This window comes from Lathyrus oleraceus, chromosome 6 (genome assembly GCF_024323335.1).
Source record: "Lathyrus oleraceus cultivar Zhongwan6 chromosome 6, CAAS_Psat_ZW6_1.0, whole genome shotgun sequence".
In the NCBI taxonomy this organism is placed as follows: Eukaryota; Viridiplantae; Streptophyta; class Magnoliopsida; order Fabales; family Fabaceae; genus Lathyrus; species Lathyrus oleraceus.
Window position 1 is genome coordinate 243787982 of NC_066584.1, and position 7790 is coordinate 243795771.

The following is a 7790-nucleotide window of genomic DNA, read 5'->3' on the forward strand; positions in this document are numbered from 1 at the left end:
AAGCTTGGAGAAATAAGAAGAAGCAAGCTAGTGGAAAGAAGAAGGAGGAAACAAGCTTGGAATCCATCATCACTTCATCACCATCTTCTTTAGCCTCATCTTCCATTTCCTAAGATGGGTTCTAGGTAGAACTCTAGATTTAGAAGTTGGGGTTGATAAATCATGGAATTAATAGTAAGATAAGTGATATTGTGATGAATTTATCCATGAATCATGTGAATCTTCATTGATGATGCTTCTATGTGTGTTGTTGTAGTTGTTAGATTCTTGTGTTATAATTATGTGGTTGTTGTTTTGAAAGTGTTGTTGATGTGTTTTCATGATTGTATCAAGAGATTGTTTGTTGGAGATAAAACAATGTTATGCAGGTTGGAAGCTATGTTGTTATTGATCGCTCGACTTCGTGAGTCGAGAATGGGTACAAACTGCAAGTGCACAGTTCTATCGCGTAGTTTTAAAAGATATCGATCCCACAGGGACTTATGAATCGATATACCGTTATCTAAGGTTACTTCGTAAAGCTAAGGTGAACAATGTTTGATTGTTTGGGGGAAAGCTAAAAACTAAACTAAGATCTAGATTAAATATTAATAAAGCAGATATCGGTATGCAGTTCGTCGTAATTAGGGAATCAATCCTTCGTCGGTCTCTTGGTTTTAAAATAAATCTTTTCAGTTGATTTTATTGATTAAAAGTTTTATCTCAAACTCTCGCTCTATTGAATAAACCATGATTTTATGTTAATGTAGCTGTCACTTATAATTAAGTCAAAAACCATTTTTTGAAAGCAATACAGTCCATAGAAACTCTTTTCAAGAAAACGCCGACCGTTTAAAACCCTTATCTCAAACTCTCGCTCTGTTGACTTAGGTTATATAGTTAAATTCGAATGCTTAACTCTCGTCCTCACATTCAATCTTTAAAAATACTTTTTGGAAAAGATCGGAATTTAATTAACTCTAAAACTTGCTCTCGCCCTGATCTAGAATTAATGTCTAATTTACACTGTCCAGTTAAAACCTCAAACTCTCGCTCTATTGATTTTAACTTCTTTATGTCTTTTACTTTCGTAAAACCTTTGTTATTAAACCTGTAAATTTAAACCGTAAAAAGAGTGATTTTAATTCTAAACTTAATTTAACCGACTTAGTTTTTATTCCTTCATTCCGCTTACTTTACATACCGATACCTAAATAAATTAGCCAGACATGCTAAACAAACTAAAATATTTATCATGCATAAACAGACTCATCCCAGGCAGATAATATAAATAAATAATAAAACAAAGCATTAAATAATAATTAAAGAACCTGAATGAGGTAAACAATAGTCTTGAACACTCCACCACAAGCCGGTAGGATTTGTTCTTGGATTCTTCAGTTAAACAACAAATTAAAACGAAGGAAATAAAACTAGATTCTAACGTAAGGTTAGATCCGGTAAAAAGGTGTACAATAGTTTCCGGTGTAGAAACTATTGTACGAAAAGAATTAACTAAATGCTAAAAGGAAAAAGGAAAATAGAAATTGCAAAAGAGATAAAGTAGAACTCGTAAAAATAATAAAGAAACAATGCCTAAGCTGCTGGAAAAATAAAATATGCAAAAGCGAAAACGACAAAGGAAAAATGTGGAAAAGCTTCGGACCCTCTTTGGTTTTGCAAGTGGCTATTTATATATGTTTGAGTAACCGCTTCCGCTGCCAAAAAGTCTTCAACGTGGATAAATGCATGGCGTGGATATAGGGCCCAACACTCCTCAACGTCTCCTCAACGACTCTGAGGCGTTCCTTGCGCCAAAAATGTAGGGGAATGGTGTGACGTTCGTCACACCATATGTGACGTCCGTCACAGGAGTGTGCAAGGCGTGACGCTCGTCACGCCCTCTGTGACGTCCGTCACATGCACGGCACCTGCGCTTTTGTGTTTTGGGCCGGGCTTTGACATTTGGTTCATTTTCTTTCCTTTTTGTACCTCCTTTTCTTCCATTTTTACTTGTGCTTCAAAATAAGCCACCTGAGACAAATAGGAAGAAAATACCGCGTAATATCTAATAAAATGAAGTGAACTGAAATAAATAATAATAAAATTTAATTGAATTAAGTCCAAAAATATGATATAATTTCGTGTTATCAAACTCCCCCATACTTAGATCTTTGCTTGTCCTCAAGCAAAATTCGGTATAGAACTCGTTAAAGGTTTTAGCCAGATAAAATTTCAAAACACACATCAATTCGTAATAGGTTGCAAGTGGATTTAGTTTAGAAGCAACTTGAGTTTAATCTTGACATCAACAACCACCGTCACAACCTAGATAACCCTGCCTTATGCAAATCAGTTCAAGTACACTATGATAGCTATCCTGGTTCCTTTATTCTTATTTCACCCGTTTTCATTCTAGCGAAATCACATTAAGCCCTTTATCTTTTCGCGCACATAGTGGAGTAACCGGTTAGTGATTATGATCCCTCTTTTAGCTAGAAGTTCTGGTACATAAGTCGGATAACTTCGTTATTCAGCCCATTGCAAATTGCGGGGGATCGAACCGTAGTTCGCCCTACCAAGTTCAGTACCAGATACCTACTGAACCAACTCATAATGGATCTTTCATATTGTGTTTTTGTATGATCTGCAACCTTTAGATTAAATGATCTGGTAAGGATCACCTAACTTAATTAGTGCATTTCCTGATATATAAATATATTTTTTTTTTATGTTACTTTGGGAATCATTCACTTATATTCATCGGCTCTCCACGTAGTTTGCTATTAAGATGGTGCTGATTTCTCGTATAAACTACTTGGGGTTACTATAAAACTAAAAGTTCAGGGGATTGGTATAATAGGTACTTATCCTGATCTAACGTGTTGGGTTCGTTTAGAGTGTTTGGCGGTAGTAGTCTTTGTCTTGATTCGACTCAAGATCGATAAGATGAGCAACCTTTATACTTATTGGGTGTTGAATTTTTGTTGTTGTGGCTCATGAAAATTTGAGGGAATAGATAATAGAAATTTGTTCACACTCGGGACTTAACTTAAAATAATAGATTTTTATTTTTATTTTTATTTTTATTTTTTAAATAATACAATATAATTAAAATAACAATGGAGGGAAAGGTACATACTTGAAAAATGAAAATAGAAAGAACATGGTTTCCCCCCCCCCCCCCCCCCCCCATACTTAAACTAAACATTGTCCCCAATGTTTTAAGGAAATGAAATACAATATGGAAAGGAAAAAGAAACTACAACTAAGGCTGCCTTCCGCCTCTGGTTCTTGGACCTGGTGATCTCTGACGTAAGTCTAAGTTGTCGAACCTGCTGAACAACTCAGTAAACCGCTGGTCGGTTATGGCATTCCTAGCATCCTGTTGTTGTTGCATTTGGCGCATCATTTGCATCATCTCGACATTCTGTGCCTGCATACCATCAATAGCATCCATGATGTCGTCGTTGGTTGCAGGCCTTCTTCGTCGACGACGTTGGGAGGATGAGCCAGTTGCATTACCGGAAGGGTTGAGCGGGACTGACTGTTGTGTAGGAGGATGATCACCTTGCTCCATTGCTTCAAACTCGTCCGTGTGCGGGTTTGTTTGTGAAGGCTCGGTGGCTTCGGGAGCGTTTAGATCATAGAGGTGGCGGTCGGGGTTTGTGACATCAGTTAGGGTGATATTTGGTAGAACAACGCTTGGGACTGCCTGGTTGTTCACCATAAGATAATATCCTCCGCCTACTCTGTTCTTAATCAGGCGGCTGGATCGACAGTAGCTGATATCCATAGATAGGGGAGGTAGAGATTCTAAAGTTTGGAGTTTATCCCCTAGGTTTAGGCCAAGTGCTATGGTGGTGATTAATCCACCAATTATAAAGGGTTGTCGGCCTCTAGCACATAAGGTGCGGATATGATGAAATAGAAAGGAGACGGCGTTTACCTGAGTATCTGGTTCGAAGACGCATTGGAGGAAGAAAAGCTCCTTTGAGTTGACCTTGCTGTTGTTCGGTCTTCCAAAAACTGTGTTTTGCAAGATGCGGATAAAGTACCGGATAGTGGGGTTATGTATATGGGAAAGAAGGAGCTCTTCCCAGTTGTAGGTATCTATACCGGAAATTTTCTTGAAAAGGCCGAAAACGTCAACTGTGTTCCAGTTTGAGTTTGGAGGGATTCTGGGGTGTACCAGACCTTCTATGGGGAATTGTAGCATGGTACTCAATTGGTTTTGGGTTAAGGAGTACTCGGTGTTAAACATACGGAAGGTTGCGGTACCGGTTAAAAATTCGTCTTCACCGACGGGAGTGGTGTAGTCGTATGAACTTAAGAATTCTAAGGTTAGGGATGGGTAGGTGGGTTGATTATGAGTGCAAAGGAAGGTTAAGTTGGCTAGGCGGAGCATCCATTCGATACCTTGGAGTAATCCTAATTGTTGTAAACAAGTTAAATCGGGATACCTGGTGGAAACGACGCCTCGCTGTTGGAAACGCTCGAATTGCTCCCTTTGATAATTTTCATCTTTGGATCGGAAGATGATATTTCCGAAATTCTGATTTCCTGCCATTGTGATGAACGAATTTTGAATGAGTGATTTGGAAGGAAAAGAAATGTATTTGATAGGAGAGAATGGTTTGTGGTGAATGAAGGAAGGTTTGGTGGGTATTTATAGGAAAAGAATTTGGAAGTTGGAAAGGAGGTGGTTGAAAAGTGAATGAATATGGGTAAATGTGAATAAATGGGGAAGATAAAAAGTTGAAGGGGTGTAACGTTCGTCTCCAACGGCTCCTTAACGTTCACCTAGTCTGAAGGGCGTTACGCTCGTTACAGGTGCATGACGGGCGTAACAGGTTCTTAGTGTGACGTCCGTGACAGAATGTGTGACGCTCGTCACACTGTCTGTTTGGCCAATGTTCAGCTAGCGTCCTTCAGGTAAGTTATTATATATTGTTATTATTTATTTTTTTGTTTGTTTTCTACTGAATGATTTATTCTGCAATTTAATTTCTCCTGCATGCTTATTTTACTTTGTATAATAATAAGTCATAGGTAGCAACAGTAGAGAACATAATAGCTATTGCATGATAAAATTAAATAAATAACTTCCATAAAATGATCATAATGTAATATTGGAAAGAAGAACAAAAGAAATGCGAAACGGAAACAAATGCGAACATGAATTCAAATAACATTAATGAATAATCTAGCTTAAAACTAAATAACTAAGAAAAACAAATAAATACTATCCATCTGCACGATCTCTGGCCGGAGGAGCAAAAGAGTTAATACGATGTAGCAACTCGTGAAACTGATCTGTCATACTGCTCATGTATCCTAGAACTTCGTGTCTCATGTCAGTAAATTCTTCTCTGAGGGCGCCTTGTTCTGACATCAAAGCTTCAATGGCGGTGTTATAATCAGTTTCGGGCATATGATGCCGGAGGTCGGATACTGCTGATTCTTCGGTCTGAACAGGCTGAGGAGGAGGGTCAATATCATAATAGCCAGATGGTGTCTGAGGGTCAGATTCAGCATGAGGGATCTGGTCATCATAAGTCTCATAGTCATCACAAATCTCATAGTCCTGGATGGATTCAGTGGATCTAGCCGGAGAGGGGGTTTCGTTCAGGTTGTAGAGCCAGTTACTGCGGTTATGAACACTAGTCCTAGGATCGGGCATGGTGAAAAGGCAAAGAACTTGGTTATCAATAATAAGCTCAAACTCGTCAGACCCTAGGTTTGCTATAAACATAGTGTTGAAGAGGAAGGGTATACTCATAGTAGTAATGCCACAAAAGGGCTTAGGTCAAGCATAGGCTGACGTAATCCAATAGCATTACCTATCATAGTTATCAAACCGCCTATTCGGATTGGTGCTCGCTCATCCTGGATAAGGTGGTCCATATTAGCTAACATAAAAGTGGCACCGTTTACTGGACGGTTCTGGGAAGCACAAAATATGATGAAGAGTTCATCACGTGAAACTGAAGTACTATTTGGCTTCTTCCCAAATAAAGTGTGGGTCAGGATCTTATGGAAATAGCGAAAGGCCGGGTTGTGTATGTTTCCAGAGAGAAACTCATGTTCCTCGGGCTCGTCATTTCCAGTCAACTTACCCAAAAGTGTTCAAGTTCTCTATATTCAAAAAGTTCTTCCTGGCTTACTGTGAATGTGTCAAAGGAGGTAGGAAAACCAAAAGGTTGGTAAAGTCTCTAATATTAAATTGGTACTCCATGTTGAACATTCTGAACTGGATAAAACCTCTGCTAATTCCTTTTCCATGGCTGGGTAGATAGATTAATGAGCTAAGGAATTCTAGTGTGAGTCTCCGGTAGGTGGTGAAATGTCTCAAGATAGGGGATGTCTCCCATCCTATCTGATTCAGCAAATACAGGACACTTTGTCTCAGTCCAAGGGCAGTCATAGCCTAATCATCAGCATATAAACTAGGTAGCATCTCTCTAGTGGCTAGTTCTTCAAACTTTTGTTTTTGAGCCATTCCTCTGAATTTGATACCCATACGATCAATATGTCCCATCTGGTTAGTGTTAGCTAGAGAAAAGAAAACATGAGTTTTAGTCAGGATTTGGCCAAATGCCGAAAGAAGAAAGAAAAGTTATTATTAAATTAAAATGAATTAGGAATGAATACTAAACAGAAATTAAAAGAATAATTAAGGAAGAAATAGGAAGATAATAATAATAATAAAAGGAAATAATAAAATAATCGTGGGTTGTCTCCCACTAAGCGCTTTGTTTAAATGTCGCAAGCTCGACAAAGAAACTGTTAAATATAATCTATTAATCCTGGAGGCGTTTCGTCTAAGTGTAGGATTTGCGAATCTCCATTGGTTTCCGCATAGTGATAGTGTTTTAGACGTTGCCCGTTTACGATGAACGGTTCTGTGGATTTGCCTTTAATTTCTATCGCTCCACTGGGAAAGATGTTAGTGATATGAAAAGGTCCTGACCATCTGGATCGTAGTTTTCCCGGGAATAACTTTAGTCTAGAGTTAAATAAAAGGACTGTGTCGCCTTGCTTGAAGATTTTCCTTGATATACGCTTGTCATGCCATTGTTTTGTTCTTTCTTTGTAGATTCTGGCATTTTCATAGGCGTCTCTTCTGAGTTCCTCTAATTCGTTTATGTCAAGGATTCTCTTTTCACCGGCGGCTTTATAGTTTAGATTCAGGTTTCTAATAGCCCAATAGGCCTTATGTTCTAACTCTACCGGGAGGTGGCAGGATTTTCCATATATGAGCTTGAATGGGGTCGTCCCTATGGGGGTTTTATAAGCAGTTCGGTATGCCCACAAAGCTTCTGGTAATTTCAATGACCAATCTTTCCTTGAAGTGGCGACTATTTTTTTCTAGTATTTGCTTGATTTCTCTGTTAGATACTTCCACTTGTCCACTGGTTTGAGGGTGGTAAGGTGTCGCTATCCTATGTCTCACGCCATATTTAAATAATAATTTTTCGAGTACCTTGGATATAAAGTGCGATCCACCATCACTGACTACTATTCTTGGGATTCCAAATCTCGGAAATATTATATTCTTAAAGAGTCTAGTTACTACTCGGGTGTCATTTGTTGGAGAAGCTATAGCTTCGATCCATTTTGATACGTAGTCAACTGCCACGAGTATGTATTTGTTACCGAAAGAGGATGGAAAAGGTCCCATGAAGTCTATTCCCCACACGTCGAAGATCTCTACTTCCAAAATACCTTTTTGTGGCATCTCGTCACGTCTAGATATGTTTCCCGTGCGTTGACATCTGTCACATTCCTTAATAGCCGCATGTACGTCC